Source organism: Macaca thibetana, chromosome 3 (genome assembly GCF_024542745.1).
Source record: "Macaca thibetana thibetana isolate TM-01 chromosome 3, ASM2454274v1, whole genome shotgun sequence".
Taxonomy (NCBI): domain Eukaryota; kingdom Metazoa; phylum Chordata; class Mammalia; order Primates; family Cercopithecidae; genus Macaca; species Macaca thibetana.
Genome location: NC_065580.1, coordinates 90978719 through 90995858, shown reverse-complemented (window position 1 = coordinate 90995858; position 17140 = coordinate 90978719).

Genomic DNA, 17140 nt, shown 5'->3' with positions numbered 1-17140 from the left:
CTCAAAGATATTAAGGAATATGGTTTGCAGAAGGGCATATTGATTAAAAAAAAAAGTACAGATGTGAGAATTAAATGTGACTGGAAAAGTCACTTAAATGACTAGCATGTAAGAGTTTCTTCCACTTCTTTTCTTTCCTTCCTCCCTTCCTCTCTTTTCCTCTCCTTGTCCTTTCTTCTCTTGCTTATTTTCAACCATATGATGCTTAGCAAGAGAGAAGTTTTGAGTTTGCAAATAGTAGACATTTCTCCTACTTATTTACAGATACTTAAAACGTTATTCTTCTAACTACAGTCATCTCCTTGTTCTGTTAAGTTTTGGCACCTTTTGAAAAAAAAAAATTCAAAAATCTAGATCACTGGAGTGAAAAGTAATAAAGTTCTTTATTTTTGTTTGTGTTAAGTTCCAGAGCAGGAAAATGCTTCATTATTTGGTTGGGTAATAATGAAATCCAGAATATTATACTATTCATATTCCAAGCATGCAGCCCTGGGCAATTCAGGAAATGTGCGGGTATTGAGCCAAGCTCCTTGTAAAAGCATTTCTCATTTGGTTCTTGTCATCAAGTGAAGTGGAAGCAGTAGCCAGATCAAGACCTGGGAAAGGGCCAGGGTGATGAGTGGAAAGGTCACTTGAGATCAGGGCCTTCCCTAATCATCATTGCAAAAGAAAGGACACTCTGGTATTTCTCCAGCCAAGCTTAGCAGCTTTGCTCATATCTGACCTCCGCAGGCCTAGAAACAATTGTCAGCTTTTTCTTTCTCCCACTACATTCTCTGCTTTCTCAGTTCAGACATCATCTTAATTAAATATCCTCCTAGAAAGAATGTGGTGAGTGAATTCGCACTAATAAGTTAAAGTGACTGAGAAAAGTCAACTATCCCCTTATCCTCCCAAAGGATATTACTCCTGAGAGATGACACTTTGGTTCAAAGGAATAAAGGTTTAATAATAACATTTTAAGAAGGCAAAAGGGATGATGGCCATTTTGTAGATGATTTGATTATAACCTAGCCAGCATGAGAAAATAATAAAAAAAGATTAGAACTAAGAGAAATAGATGAGATATAATAAGAGATTTACAACAATCAATAACTTCCTTAGATATAAGTTATATCTAGCTAAAAGAAATAATGATGAGAGAGGGTGGGGATTTTTTTATTGAATAGAAAAAAAGGAGAGTTTATAACATATCCAGGAATAATCTTCCAAAGCATGTACATGGCCTATGAATAAAGCTACAATAATATATTGAGAAGTATAAAAGAAGAGTTGAATATGCAGAGTTATATAAGATAAACTTGTACAGGAAAATTACTTTTGTTTTTAAAGAAGTCAATTCTTGCTAAATTAATTTTTAAAATACTAACATAACTACCAATAGGGCATTTTTTGAGGGGTGATTAAAATAGTGAATGCATGTGAGGTGCTTAGAATAATGCCTGGCACTTAGTCATTTGTATTTCCCCTTTTGTGAATTGTTCATGTCCTTTCTTGATTTCCCTATGATGTGTTTATCCCTTTAAATTAATTTCCCCAAGGTCACATAGCTAGAAAATAAAAAAAAAAGAAATCATTCTAATCTTTTCCTCATCTATCAAAGGAAGATAATCATATCTACTCTTAAGGTTATTTGGAGTATTAAATGAGATTATGTAGGCAAAATGCTTTACAGAATGCTTGGAACTTGGTAAGAATTCAGTGTCATTTAAAGTATTGCTGTATTTACAACTGGTTTATAACTGTTATAAATAGTGAATGCATAGTATTATTATTTTTTTAAGGGATAAACATGTCATATGAAATCAAGAAAGGGCGTGAACAATTCACAAAAGAGGAAATTCAAATGATTGTCAGGCAATTATTCTAAGCATCTTACATGCATTCATTGTTTTAATCCTTAGAATAACTCCATAAGGTAGGCACTATTATTATTTTCACTTTTATGAGATGAGGAAATGGATGCACAGAGAGGCTAAGACACTTGTGTATAATCACACAGTTAGTAGTATAATATTTATTTCTCAAGCTGTTTCAGTGAATATAAAAATATAATTTGAAAATTCTTTTGCATATCAAAAAACTTTTAACCTATTTTAATAATTACTATTAATAATAAAATATTAAAATGTATTTTGATGGAAATTGATTAAATTATTTCCTCTCATGCTCTCTAAGCCTAAGAATAGTGTAAAAACTAAATTTTATTGAGTGACTTGAGTCATTCTATGTTATTGAATTTCTGCTACTAAAGAAACTGAAAACATTTGGTGCTTGTGAAGAAGGGAACTGGGGGACTGGGGACAGGATTAGGAGGAACATTTTCAGGAACCTAAAATAAGTCTTTTCAATAATGGTCTAAAATACCAAAATTACTAGTGATAAAAATAATATTAAATGAACAAGCTTTGGAATAAGGATTATGAGTTTATTTCATAAATTACAATCAACTTTTAATTTATACAAAAGAGTAGAAAATCCCTTTGTAAAGTTCAGCTCCACTATTCAGATTAGGAAGACATTCCATCGATATGACTTTTATCCCATTCTTAATGTTCATGAGTAAATAACCTATGGCATAAAATACTATAAAACTGGCTTACAGGTAATATGCCATTCTTTTTCCCAACAGAAGAAAACACTTGAAAATATTAAATATGTAAGAATCCTTTGCCTTTCACAGCTTCCCCTTGTTGGGTACGTGAATTTCCTTATAATAAACTACATGTACCCAGTCAAGTGACACTGATTAAATTATGATGCAAAAAATTATGGACTCTTTGTCATATTCCTTTATTAGAGAGCTAACAACTAATTTAATTCCATTGATAGGGTTTGGTAATGATAAAACAAAAAATAAATAAATAAGAAAACTAAAACAAAATAATAAAATGGAAAACTGGCAACCTAAAGAGAGTAAAATAATAGGAGATTATATGTAGAAAATTCACCTACTCAGGCTGGGCATTGTGACTCACGCCTGTAATCCTAGCACTTTGAGAGGCCAAGGCTGGTAGATCACTTGAGGTCAAGAGTTCGAGACCAGCTTGGCCAATATGGTGAACCCCTGCCTCTACTAAAAATACAGAAATCAGCCTGGCATGGTGGTGGGCACCTGTAGTTCCACCTACTTGGGAGGCTGAGGTGGGAGGATCACTTGAACATGGGAGGCAGAGGTTGCAGTGAGCCAAGATTGTGCAACTGCACTCCAGCCTGTGCAACAGAGTGAGACTCCATCTCAAAAAAAGAAAAGAAAAGAAAAGAAATTAGCCTACTCAATTAAAAAGTCTCAAGTATAAGGAGGCACTTCGTAGTTTAGACTTAGATGACACTAAGAGGGTCTAAGTGTGAGGAGCTCAACAGTAGTATCTGGAGCCTGCTGGGATCCTTACTTGTTGCTGTTCTTCCCCAGGCAGAACAACAAGGCCGAGAGTCCACACTGGAGATGGAGAAGCAGGATGTTTTAAGGAAATGACCTTGATGCAATGGTAACCTTCCAGTGTACAACCAGGAGAACTATCCCAGAGGTCACAGAATAGAGAGATTCAGAGACTAAACTGAAATTGTCAAAGCTGGTGGTTAATTGAATCAATGTAAAACAGAGTGAGACTCAAGAAAAAAGATACGGTGTGGTAAAGACACCGGAGAGGGTAGAGGGTTAAAAGAACCATGCTATGTGAGTTCTGCATCACACTATGTTTCTAGGTCTTATCTCTCTCTCCACCTTATCAGCTCTCTCTATTGTCTGCATGATTACAAGCACCAGGGTTGATTGTGAGCAAGGGACTCAGCAGATGGGTAGTGACTGGAGCCAACGCTTGTGCTGTAGAAGAGACACAGGGGCAAGTCGGCTTGGTCTCAGCTTCCACATTAACTTACTGAGCAGCTGTGGATTCTATCTGCACATCTCAGGCAGAGGATACCTGGCCAGAATGGGTGTCACTAGTGAGTTGAGGCAATTTAAACTCTCATGCCTATTCAGTGTCCCATGAATATTATATTTGGCCTCTCTCTTAACTGATCAACATTTAACAGACCATGAATTTTTGCTGCCTTTGGTCTTTCCATCCCCACCTTTGTTTAACACACTGATGTGCTTCTCTCTCTCCCTGTGTCTGATATAGTTCACAGTTCATTAACTTGCTATCTATGCTTAACACCTACTATGAGCTTCTGTGTCTCACAAGCTCCTTTTATACTTACTATTTACGTTTAGTATTTCTTGAGAGTTGTATCAATTATATTTGCTTTTCTTGTCTTTTTCAAAATAATTGAATATTCTTAAATAACACAACAGACACCCCTTACAAGGAGGAGGGTATGAATAGAGAAAGAGAGCTTGGGAATATGCAGAGGGTGGACTTCTGTGTGTTTGTGGAAATTAGTTCCACAATATGGAATTGCCCTCTGGGAGCTGACAAGGAATGGACAAGTTATTCCTCTTCCGTCTGGGTCCTTCCCATATTCCCTCTCAGTCCTAACATTCTGGACTGTGTCTATTGGTTTGCATGGATGATTTATAGCCAGGCACTGAAGAATACTCTCTACATAGCTGTATGCTTAGAAACAGCCCTTTTTATAAACTGTATTATGCTGTTCATTCCTGTACCATTACATCTTTCCCTAGAACTAATAAATTATTTACTTTGCATCCACAAGGCTTAACTAGAAAAACATATACCAAAAATCAGAGTGTCCAAGTATTGAAGAAAGGGGAATACAGACTTTCCCAGGCAGATGACTCCTAAATTGTTCAAGATAGAATTCAGACACAGTATTTTGATTGTGAGTAAGACATAAAACTGGAATTCATCAAGTATCCTAGCCTATAATTCCTATAACAACTCATTTGTGTTTTCTGTTCAAGCCATACATTTGATTCTGACCGTTCAACCCTGTAAATTCCAGCTGAACTTTAGCTAAGTTCTAATATAAGAGAGAAAAATCCCCACTATTACTTACAGTATAAGACTTTCTTCTTTGTTTTTCATCTTGGATCGTGGAAATCACCAAAGTTTTACTGTTGTGTCTTAAGATTCTGATCCGAGGGGGTGGGTAAGTGCTAATCCAATATATTTGGTAATTTCTATTTTACCAGGCAGTTACTCTGTAGGATGTCTGCCACACTAAGACAAATACACTTTAAAAATAAATATTTTGCAATTTGAATTTTCTTATCCAGGTAACTTAATAATCATCTAAAACTGTTATTAAGGCCAAAAGCTGAAGATGTCCAGATGCATAAGTAACAAAATACTTCCATGAAAACAGATGCCAGTTTCATCACAGGAAATCCTGACTGCCAAAACTGCACTGTTCAGAGTCACATACTGTTTTAATCCTAAAAGTTGGTTTTAACCAAGGTGTATTTTATGCTTAATTTTTAACCGGAACCAGTTTTCTATATTTTAGATACATTTTTCTATTTAGAGAAATTATGAGAAAGATTATGAGGAAATATTCAAAGTTTTTAAAAATTAAAGTTTATTTTTTATGATTATTTGATAATGAAACTGGTTGTGTAAAGTGATGCAAAACAGTGCTAAATTGATGTTAATGTGTTTTTGTAAGCATATATTTGTATACTGAATAGCACTTTTCCTTGAATGTATCTGGGGTGGGAAATTACAAGAGTGAAGATTTCAATGCAAAGAATAAGTATATACAAGATAATATATATAGTTAAATTCAGAAATGTCAAATAGGTTTTATTTTTGTATCCCATATAGTAAAAAAGCTTAGCAAAGTGGCTCATACAAGGTGCTACTGTGCGTTTGTTGAATAAATAAATGTAACATTTTACCTTATTATTGTATCCATATTTTTGCAAAGAATTTTGGGTGAAACAAGAGGTTCTCTTTTTCTTTGCAGTAACACACAAGGGAAAAAAAAGATCACCATCTTCCAGAATTGTTCCAAGAACATTAAGGGAGGGAGAAGGTTATCTCTGATTATATATTACTGGAATCTCCCCAGAAATAAAGCAATTCCCTGTGTTGTCCTGGGAGAAAAATACCAACTGTGATCCTCAAATATCATTCTACCCTGCCTCCTAAGTACTCTCCCCCACTGACTCTTGTCCTCACTCTAGGCCTCCCTTACCCCAGCAATTTCTCCCACTTCTTGACATGGCTTCTTGCTAGTGAAAAATGGATTGGAAGAGTGTTCATCTCCAAATGATTGGCCCATGGAGACAGAGTTTAAGTAATTAGAGATAGCTTCACGGAGGAGGTGGAATTAAAGAGATGGGGATATGATAGGTGAAGGAAAAAGAGCATTGCTCGTCAAAGGTTAAGCAGCATAGTGAGAAACCACAGCTTAGGGATTGTGATTGCACCTCCTGTAAAATATGGATGCATAGGTAGAGTGAGGTTGTACAATGGTGGGTTTTTAAAGGAGTTAGGTTGGATCAGCATTCAAAATAATCAATAAATGTAAATCACCATATCAACAAGCTAAAAAAAGGACAAAAGCCTTGATCATGTTAATAGAGGCAGTAAAGGCATTTGACAAAATTTAGCATCCATTATGAAAGAACTCTCAACAAATTAAAAACAGAAGACAATTTCCCCAACTTGATAACAAAGGGAATATATAAAAAGCCTGGAGCTGGTAACTTAATAGGGAAAGTCTGAATACTTTCATCTTACAGTTGAAGATAATGCAAACATGAAAGATGTCTGCTTTCATCATTCCTATTTAACATCGTACTGGAGGTCCTAGCCCTAGATGATGGCTAGGACAGATGATTTATGCAATCGTCCAAAACTCTCCAAAAAAGCTACTAAAATTGATCAGTGAGTTTAGTAAGGTCACAGGATAAAAAGTCCATGAATGAAAATCGTAATTCACTATAGTGACAATAAAAAATAAAAATTAATAAAACAGTACCATTAAAACAGCACTAAAATATCAAATACTTAGAGGTAATTCTAATAAAGTATGTATAAGATATGTATGTTGAAAGCTATGTAAAATTAGTAATAATAGGTTCAGGGAGTACATGTGCAGGTTTGTTACATGGACAAATTATGTCTTGCTGGGATTTGGTATACAAATAATTTTGTCATTCAGGTAATGAGCATAGTACCTAATAGGTAGATTTTTTTTTTTTAAATCGCCATCCTCCTCCCACCCTCCTCTCTCAAGTAGGCCCTGGTGTCTATTGTTCCTCTTTTTGTATCCATATATAGTCAATGTTTAGCTCCCACTTATATAAGTGAGAACACGTGGTACTTGGTTTTCTGTTCCTGTGTTAATTTACTTAGGATAATGGTCTTCAGTTGCACCCATGTTGCTGCAAAGGACATGACTTCATTCCCTTTTTATGGCTGCATAGTATTTCATGATGTATATGTACCACATTCTCTTTATCCAGTCCACTGTTCATGGGTATCTAAGCTGATTCCATGTCTCTGTTGTTGTGAATAGTGCTGTGATGAACATGTATGTGCCTGTGTTATTATGGTAGGATGATTTATATTCCTTTGGGTATATATACCCAGGAATAGGATTGCTGTAAGGAGGGTGAGGATCAAAATGGTAGTTTTTTCAGTTCTTTGAGAAATCTCCAAACTGCTTTCCACAATGGCTGAACTAATTTACAGTCCCACCAGCAGTGTATAATTGTTCCTTTGTCTCCACAATCTCACTAGCATCTATTATTTTTTGACATTTAGTAAAAAAATTTAATCATCTAAAGCTATGCTGACTGGTGTGACATTGTATTTCATTGTGGTTTTGATTTGCATTTCTCTAATGATTTGTGATGTTGAGCATTTTTTTAATGTGCTTTTTGGCCACGTCTATGTGTTCTTTTAAGAAGTGTCTGTTCATGTCCTTCGCCCGTCTTTTAATGGGGTTGTTTGTTTTCTGCTTATTGATTTAAGTTCCTTATAGAATTTGGATATTAGACCTTTGTCAGGTGCATAGTTTACAAATATTTTCTCTCATTCTGTAGGTTGTCTGTTTACCCTGTTGATAGTTTGAGGGTTTGTTTGTTTCTGTTCAGAAGTTCTTCAGTTTAACTGGGTTCTATTTGTCAGTTTTTGTTGCAATTGTTTTTTCATAGGTTTCCTTATAGAGTTTTTATAGTTTTAGTTTACACATTTAAGTCTAATCTATCTTGAGTTGATTTTTGTGTCAGGGAGAGATCCAGTTTCAATCTTCTGCATATGACTAGCCAGTTATTCCAGCATCATTTGTTGAATAGGGAGTCCTTTCCCCATTGCTTGTTATTGTCAACCTTGTCAAATATCAGATGGTTGTAGGTATGTGGCTCAGCAGACTTTTAAAATAGAAACTGAAAAAAATGTATTAAAAAATGTATATGGAAAAGCAAATTACCTAGAATAGCAGAAGAAATTTTGAAAAAGCAGAACAAAGTTAGATGATTCATACTGCCTGATTTCAAGATTTACCATACAACTGGAGTAATAAAGCCAATGAATTTTTGTAGAAGGGTAGACATATAGAACAATGGAATAGAAGATAGACTAGATATGAAAACATGTGCATATAATTAATTGATTTTTGACAAAGGCGTCAAAGTTATTTCATGAAGAAAGAATATTCTTCCGAAGAAATGATGCTGGAACAATTACATGTTTGAAAAATGAACTCAAACCATATTTAAAAACAACTCAAAATGGATCATATTTCTCAATGTAAAACCTAAATTTGTAAAACCTAAGTTTATAAAACTTTTGGAGAAAAATGTAGGAAAATAACTGATGACCTTTTACTCTGCAAAGATTTCTTAAATATGACACCAAAAGCATGAGCCAAGAGAACAAAAAATAGACAAATTGGATTGCATCAAAATATAATACTTCTCTAGAAAGATGTGATTAAGAAAATTTTTTAAATGTCAAAAACCAGGGGAAAATATTTATAAAAACTTATCTTATGAAGGAGTTAAATCAAAAATACACAAATAACTCTTTTATCTGAAGTAACAAAAAAACTGAAATTTAGAATCGGACTGAAGGTTTGAACAGATATTTTTCCAAAGAGAAGATATGAATGCTGTGTTATCTATTATTGCATAACAATTTACTACAAAGCTTGGTGTCATAAAATTATGCTAAACATTTATTATCTCACAGTTTTTGCAGCTCAGTAAAAGAGGAGCAGCTTTGCTGGTTGTTCTGATTTTCATTGACATTGTAGTCAACATGTTGGCCAGGGCAGCAAGTCATTTGAACCTTAACTGGGGCTTGAGGATCTGCTTTCAAAATGGCTTACCTGCAGCTGGGTGCTGGCTATTGTCAGGAGGCATGTGTGCTTTGTCACATGGATCTCTCTGTAGGGTTTTTGAACATCCTCATAACATGGCAGCTGGCTTCCAACAAGGTGGGTGAGCCAAGTGAGATCAAGAAGGAAGCACTAATGGCTTTTATGATTGACCCCAGAAGTCACACACCATCATCCCTGCATATTCTGTTTGTTACACAGCCTACTGAATTTAGGAAAAAACTACATAGGACTGTGAATATCAGTATCTAGGGATCATTTGAGGGTTCACTTTGGAGGCTGGCTGCTGCAGGTAACAAAAAAGCACATAAAAGAAGCTCAGCACCTTTAGTCACTAGGGAAGTACAAATTAAAACCACAAAGATACAGTAGTACACACCTACTAGGATGGTGTATTAGTCCATTCTCATGCTGCTGTAAAAGGCTGCCCAAGACTTGGTAATATATAAAGGAAAGAGGTTTAATTGACTTGCAGTTCTGCTTTGCTGGGGAGGCCTCAGGAAACTTACAGTCATGGAAGAAGGGGAAGCAAACAAATCCTTCTTTACATGGTGGCAGGAAGGAGAAGTGCTGAGCAAAAGGGGGAAAATCCCAACATCAGATCTCATGAGAACTTACTATCATGAGAACAGCAGCATGGGGCTAAGCACTCCTATGATTCAGTTACCCCCCATGGGGTCCTTCCTATGACACATGGAGATTATGGGAATTACAATTCAAGATAAGATTTGGGTGGGGACACAACAAAACCATATCAGATGGCTGTTTAAAACCTGACTCTACAAATGCCTACCAAGGATGCTGAGCAACTGGAACACTCATACGTTACACCTGGGAACATGAAATGGCACAGGCACTTTACAGAACAATTTGGTGGTTTCTGATAAAGTTACCATGTACTTACCATTCAACCTAATAATCCTGCTCCTAGGTATTTAAATGACAGAAATATAAACCCATGTCTGCACAAAGAGCTATCTGAGAATGCTTACAGAGCCTTTACTCATCATCACCAAATATTGGAAAACTGCAAATGGTCATCAACCAGTAAGTGGATAATCAAATCACAGTACATCCATACAGTGGAATCTTACAACTCAGCAATAAAAATAACTACTTGTAGAGGCAAACACGGTTGAGTCAATAGCATTATGCAAAATGAAAGAAGCCATACACAAAAGAATATGTATGATATAATTCCATTTATGTTACATTCTGGAGTAGAGAAACTATAGGGAGAGAAATCAGATCGGGGTTGCCAGGAGCTGAGAATAGGGAAAGAGGATTGATTTCAAAGGGGTATTGGAATATTGATGGAAATATTCTGTATCTTGATTGTGGTAGTGGTTTCACAATTATATAGGCACATTTGTCAAGATCCAACTATACTCCCGAAAAGAGTGAATTTTTCTATAGAGTAAATTATACTACAGTAAATCTGACTTCAAAAAAGGAAATGTAATTTCCTTTTATGTAAGATGGAGTTTCACTCTTGTTGCCCAGGCTGGAGTGCAATGGCGCGATCCTGGCTCACTGCAACCTCTGCCTCCTGGGTTCAGGCGATCTTCCCAAGTAGCTGGGATTACAAGCATGCACTACCATGCCTGGCTAATTTTGTATTTTTAGTAGAGATGGGGTTCCTCCATGTTGGTCAGACCATTCTCGAACTCCCGACCTCAGGTGATCCACCCGCCTTGGCCTCTCAAAGTGCTGGGATTACAGGTGTGAACCACCGCGACCAGCCAGGAAATGTAATTTAAATATTATGCTAGCTTCCATATTTTAATGTTGCTATGAAAAGATTAGGTTTGGGTAAATATTAAGAAAAAGGCTATTTTTCTAAGAGGAATTAAAGTAAGAAAGCTGTTGGCTATTTAAGAGAAATCAGTGATATCATGGAAAGGGAGGTGTGTTACGGTTCTTCAGAGAAAGAGAACAAACAAGATGTGTATTTCCAGAGAAAGAGATCTATTTTAGGGAATTAGCTATGTGATTCTCGAGTCTTGGCAGTCCAAATTTTGATGGAGGCAGCTGGCAGGCTGGAAACCCAGGAGAGTTGCAGTTTGAGTCCAAAGGCAGTCTGCTGGCAAAATAAGAACAGCCAAGGCAGATGAAATCCAAAGGTAGTCGCTGGAGAATTCCCTGTTGCTCTGCAAGCTCAGCTTTTTGTTCTCCTCAGGCCTTCAACTTGTTAGATGAGGCCTACTCACAGCATGGAGGGCACTCTGATTGAAATTATTCAAAGTCCACAATTCAAACATAAATCTCATCCAAAAAACACACTCACTAAAACATCCAAAATAATGCTTGACCACATTTGGGTGCTGTGGCCCAGTCAAGTTGACACATAAAATTAAGCATCACATGATGGAATTGGTTGACTGGAAGGGGCATAAACAACCTTCTAAATTGACAGATATGTTAAGATGTAGTGGTGGTGGTTACGTGGATGTATACATTTGTCAAAACTCCTCAAGCTGTAAACTTAAGATTGGTGTATTATATAGTATATGAATTCAATACAATGAAAAAAAATTCAAAAGTGGTCCTGGGCAGCTATGTCATCACTGATGTGATATCTCATACAATGTGTTTGTATGTGTGTGTATAAGAGTGTGTGTGTGTGTGTGTGTGTGTGTGTTAAGGATGGTAGATAAGTGATGGAGAGTTTCCCTCCTGTAACATTTTTCTCCATTTGCCTCTTCCTTATTCTTGAACCACCCACACCAATTGTGAAATTCATTGACACCTTCACCCATCAACATATTTAAGACTGCATTTACTTTCTCTTCAATTCTTTGGAAGCATGTGGGTTTCTTCTTTCATTCTGCCCTTTTATTTCAAGTGACTGCTGACTAATTACATTGTTATCTCCCCATTACCAGAATAGATATAATATGTATGCTTATTCTTACTAAATGACTAAGAATCTAGGAAGAAACTTAAATTGCATATTTATCCATTATTAATAAGAAAAATTGAAAAGATGGCATACATAGCTGCTAGTCTAGTCATTTAATTTTGACTCAATGAGTTTTACATAATCTTTTTCCCAAATAGAGTTAATGTCATCAGAGGACAAGGAAATGAAACCTCAAAACTTTGTAATTGATCTCTTTTACAATTTATTCGAGGCTAAAAGGAAAGCATGGTGATTGTTTTAAACACTGGAAAACATTCTGTATTTCTATTTGTTTAAAAATAGAAGTCTGAATCAAACAAAAGAAATCCTAGGAAACTGCTAAGTGAGAAGTAAACAACACAGTTGGCCTTCCAGATCCTGGTGTTCCACGTCAGAAGCTCCAACCAATGGCAGATTGAAAATATTTTAAAAAGACAATTAAAAATAACAATACAACAAAAAGGCACAAATAAAAAGCAATACAGCATAATAAATATGTACATAGCATTACAGTGTCTTATGCATTATAAATAATCTAGAGATGATTCAGTATACAGGAGGATGTGCATAGGTTATATGCAAACATTACACCATTTTATATAAGGGGCCTTAGCATCCTTGGATTTTGTTATCCTCAGGGGTCCTGGTACCAGTCTCCCACAGATACCAAGGGACAATTGTATTTGAAAAATTAATCTGTAGATTAAGGCAATCCACTGATTACCACAAGACAAGAGTCTTGCTCTTGTCACCTAGGCTGAAGTGCAATAGCATGCTCACTGCAACCTCTGCCTCCTGGGTTAAAGTGATTCTCCTGCCTCAGCCTCCTGAGTAGCTGGGATTACAGGTGACTGCCACCATGCCCAGCTAAATTTTTGTATTTTTAGTAGAGACGGAGTTTCACCATGTCAGCCAGGCTGGTCTTGAACTCCTAACCTCAGGTGATCCACCTGCCTCAGCCTCCCAAAGTGCTGGGGTACAGGCATGAGCTATTCCACACCCAGCTGGTAAACCACTTTTTTTAATAAAGTTCTGAGTTTCTCTGTCCTGAGTTCTAGTTTGTGGTCTGAGAGACAGTTTCTTATAATTTCTGTTCTTTTACATTTGCTGAGGAGTGCTTTACTTCCAACTATGTGGTCGATTTTGGAATAAGTGCAATGTAGTGCTGAGAAGAATGTATACTCTGTTGATCTGGGGTAGAGAGTTCTGTAGATGTCTATTAGGTCCCCTTGGTGCAGAGTTGAGTTCAATTCCTGGATATCCTTGTTAACTTTCTGTCTCGTTGATCTGTCTAATGTTGACAGTGGAGTGTTGAAGTCTTCCATTATTATTGTATGGGAGTCTAAGTCTCTTTGTAAGTCTCTAAGGACTTGCTTTATGAATCTGGGTGCTCCTGTATTGGGTGCATATATATTTAGGATAGTTAGCTCTTCCTGATGAATTGATCCCTTTACCATTATGTAATGGCCTTCTTTGTCTCTTTTGATCTTTGATGGTTTAAAGTCTGTTTTATCAGAGACTAGGATTGCAACCCCTGCTTTTTTTTTGTTCTCCATTTGTTTGGTAGATCTTCCTCCATCCCTTTATTTTGAGCCTATGTGTGTCTCTGCATGTGAGATGGGTCTCCTGAATACAGCAAACTGATGGGTCTTGACTCTTTATCCAATTTGCCAGTCTGTGTCTTTTAATTGGACCATTTAGTCTATTTACATTTAACGTTAATATTGTTATGTGTGAACTTGATCCTGTCATTGTGACATTAGCTGGTTATTTTGCTTGCTAGTTGATGCAGTTTCTTCCTAGCATCGATGGTCTTTACATTTTGGCATGTTTTTGCAATGGCTGGTACAGTTGTTCCTTTCCATGTATAGTGCTTCCTTCAGGATCTCTTGTAGGGCAGGCCTGGTGGTGACAAAATCTCTAAGCATTTGCTTGTCTGTAAAGGATTTTATTTCTCCGTCACTTATGAAACTTAGTTTGGCCGGATATGAAATTCTGGGTTGAAAATTCTTTTCTTTAAGAATGTTGAATATTGGCCCCCATTCTCTTCTGGCTTGTAGAGTTTCTGCCGAGAGATCTGCTGTTATTCTGATGGGCTTCCCTTTGTGGGTAACCTGACCTTTCTCTCTGGCTGCCCTTAACATTCTTTCCTTCATTTCAACTTTGGTGAATCTGACAATTATGTGTCTTGGAGTTGCTCTTCTCGAGGAGTATCTTTGTGGCGTTCTCTGTATTTCCTGAATTTGAATGTTGGCCTGCCCTACTAGGTTGGGAAAGTTCTCCTGGATGATATCCTGAGAGTGTTTTCCAACTTGGTTCCATTTAGAGACACAACAAAACAAGAGAATTTTAGACCAATATCCCTGATGAACATTGATGCAAAAATCCTCGATAAAATACTGGCAAACTGAATCCAGCAGCACCATGCTTATCCACCATGATCAAGTGGGCTTCATCCCGGGAATTCAAGGCTGGTTCAACATACACAAATCAATAAACGTAATCCAGCATATAAACAGAACCAAAGACAAAAACCACGTGATTATCTCAATAGATGCAGAAAAGGCCTTTGACAAAATTCAACAGTCCTTCGTGCTAAAAACTCTCAATAAATGTGGTATTGATGGAACGTATCTCAAAATAATAAGAGCTATTTATGACAAACCCACAGCCAATATCATACTGAATGGGCAAAAACTGGAAGCATTCCCTTTGAAAACTGGCACAAGACAGGGACACCCTCTCTCACCACTTCTATTCAACATAGTGTTGGAAGTTCTGGCTAGGGCAATTAGGCAAGAGAAAGAAATAAAGGGTATATAGTTAGGAAAAGAAGAAGTCAAATTGTCTCTGTTTGCAGATGACATGATTGTATATTTAGAAAACCCCATTGTCTCAGCCCAAAATCTCCTTAAGCTGATAAACAACTTCAGCAAAGTCTCAGGATACAAAATTAACGGGCAAAAATCACAAGCATTCTTATACAGCAGTAACAGACAAACAGAGAGCCAAATCATGAATGAACTTCCATTCACAATTGCTTCAAAGAGAATAAAATACCTAGGAATCCAACTTACAAGGGATGTAAAGGACCTCTTCAAGGAGAACTATAAACCACTGCTCAGTGAAATAAGAGGACACAAACAAATGGAAGAACATACCATGCTCATGGATAGGAAGAATCAATATTGTGAAAATGGCCATACTGCCCAAGGTAATTTATAGATTCAATGCCATCCCCATCAAGCAACCAATGACTTTCTTCACAGAATTGGAACAAACTGCTTTAAAGTTCATATGGAACCAAAAAAGACCCCGCATTGCCAAGACAATCCTAAGTCAAAAGAACAAAGCTGGAGGCATCACGCTACCTGACTTCAAACTCTACTACAAGGCTACAGTAACCAAAACAGCATGGTACTGGTACCAAAACAGAGATATAGACCAATGGAACAGAACAGAGCCCTCAGAAATAACACCACACATCTACAGTCATCTGATGTTTGACAAACCTGAGAAAAACAAGAAATGGGTAAAGGATTCTCTATTTAATAAATGGTGCTGGGAAAATTGGCTAGCCATAAGTAGAAAGCTGAAACTGGATCCTTTCCTTACTCTTTATACGAAAATTAATTCCAGATGGATTAGAGACTTAAATGTTAGACCTAATACCATAAAAACCCTAGAAGAAAACCTAGGTAATACCATTCAGGACATAGGCATGGGCAAGGACTGCATGTCTAAAACACCAAAAGCAATGGCAACAAAAGCCAAAATTGACAAACAGGATCTAATTAAACTAAAGAGCGTCTGCACAGCAAAAGAAACTACCATCAGAGTGAACAGGCAACCTACAGAATGGGAGAAAATTTTTGCAATCTACTCATCTGACAAAGGGCTAATATCCATAACCTACGAAGAACTCAAACTTACAAGAAAAAAACAAACAACCCCATCAAAAGGTGGGCAAAGGATATGAACAGACATTTCTCAAAAGGCAACATGCATGCAGCCAACAGACACATGAAAAAATGCTCGTCATCACTGGCCATCAGAGAAATGCAAATCAAAACAATGAGATACCATCTCACACCAGTTAGAATGGCAATCATTAAAAAGTCAGGAAACAACAGGTGCTGGAGAGGATGTGGAGAAATAGGAACACTTTTACACTGTTGGTGGGATTGTAAACTAGTTCAACCATTGTGGAAAGCAGTATGGCGATTCCTTAAGGACCTAGAACTAGAAATACCATATGACCCAGTCATCCCATTACTGGGTATATACCCAAAGGATTATAAATCATGCTGCTATAAAGACACATGCACACGTATGTTTATTGCGGCACTATTCACAATAGCAAAGATTTGGAATCAACCCAAATGTCCATCAGTGACAGACTGGATTAAGAAAATGTGGCACATATACACCATGGAATACTATGCAGCTATAAAAAAGGATGAGTTCATGTCCTTTGTAGGAACATGGATACAGCTGGAAACCATCATTCTCAGCAAACTATCGCAAGAACAGAAAACCAAACACCGCATGTTCTCACTCATAGGTGGGAATTGAACAATGAGATCACTTGGACTCAGGAAGGGGAACATCACACACCGGGGCCTATCATGGGGAGGGGGAAGGGGGGAGGGGGAAGGGATTGCATTGGGAGTTATACCTGATGTAAATGATGAGTTGATGGGTGCTGATGAGTTGATGGGTGCAGCACACCAACATGGCACAAGTATACATATGTAATAAACCTGCACATTGTGCACATGTAAAATAAAAAAAAGGGTAATCTACTTTATGCAAAGTAATCTCATAAATTTCAAATGTATCAAAATATAAATTCTAATTTTAAGAAAACATTTTAAACAGCTTAATTGAAAATGTTTTGTAAATGTTTTTGGTTCTTTTCAGATTCTCTGGTCAGAGGAGAGGAAGTTGGTAGTTATATTCAAAATCATTCCTGAGAAGTGT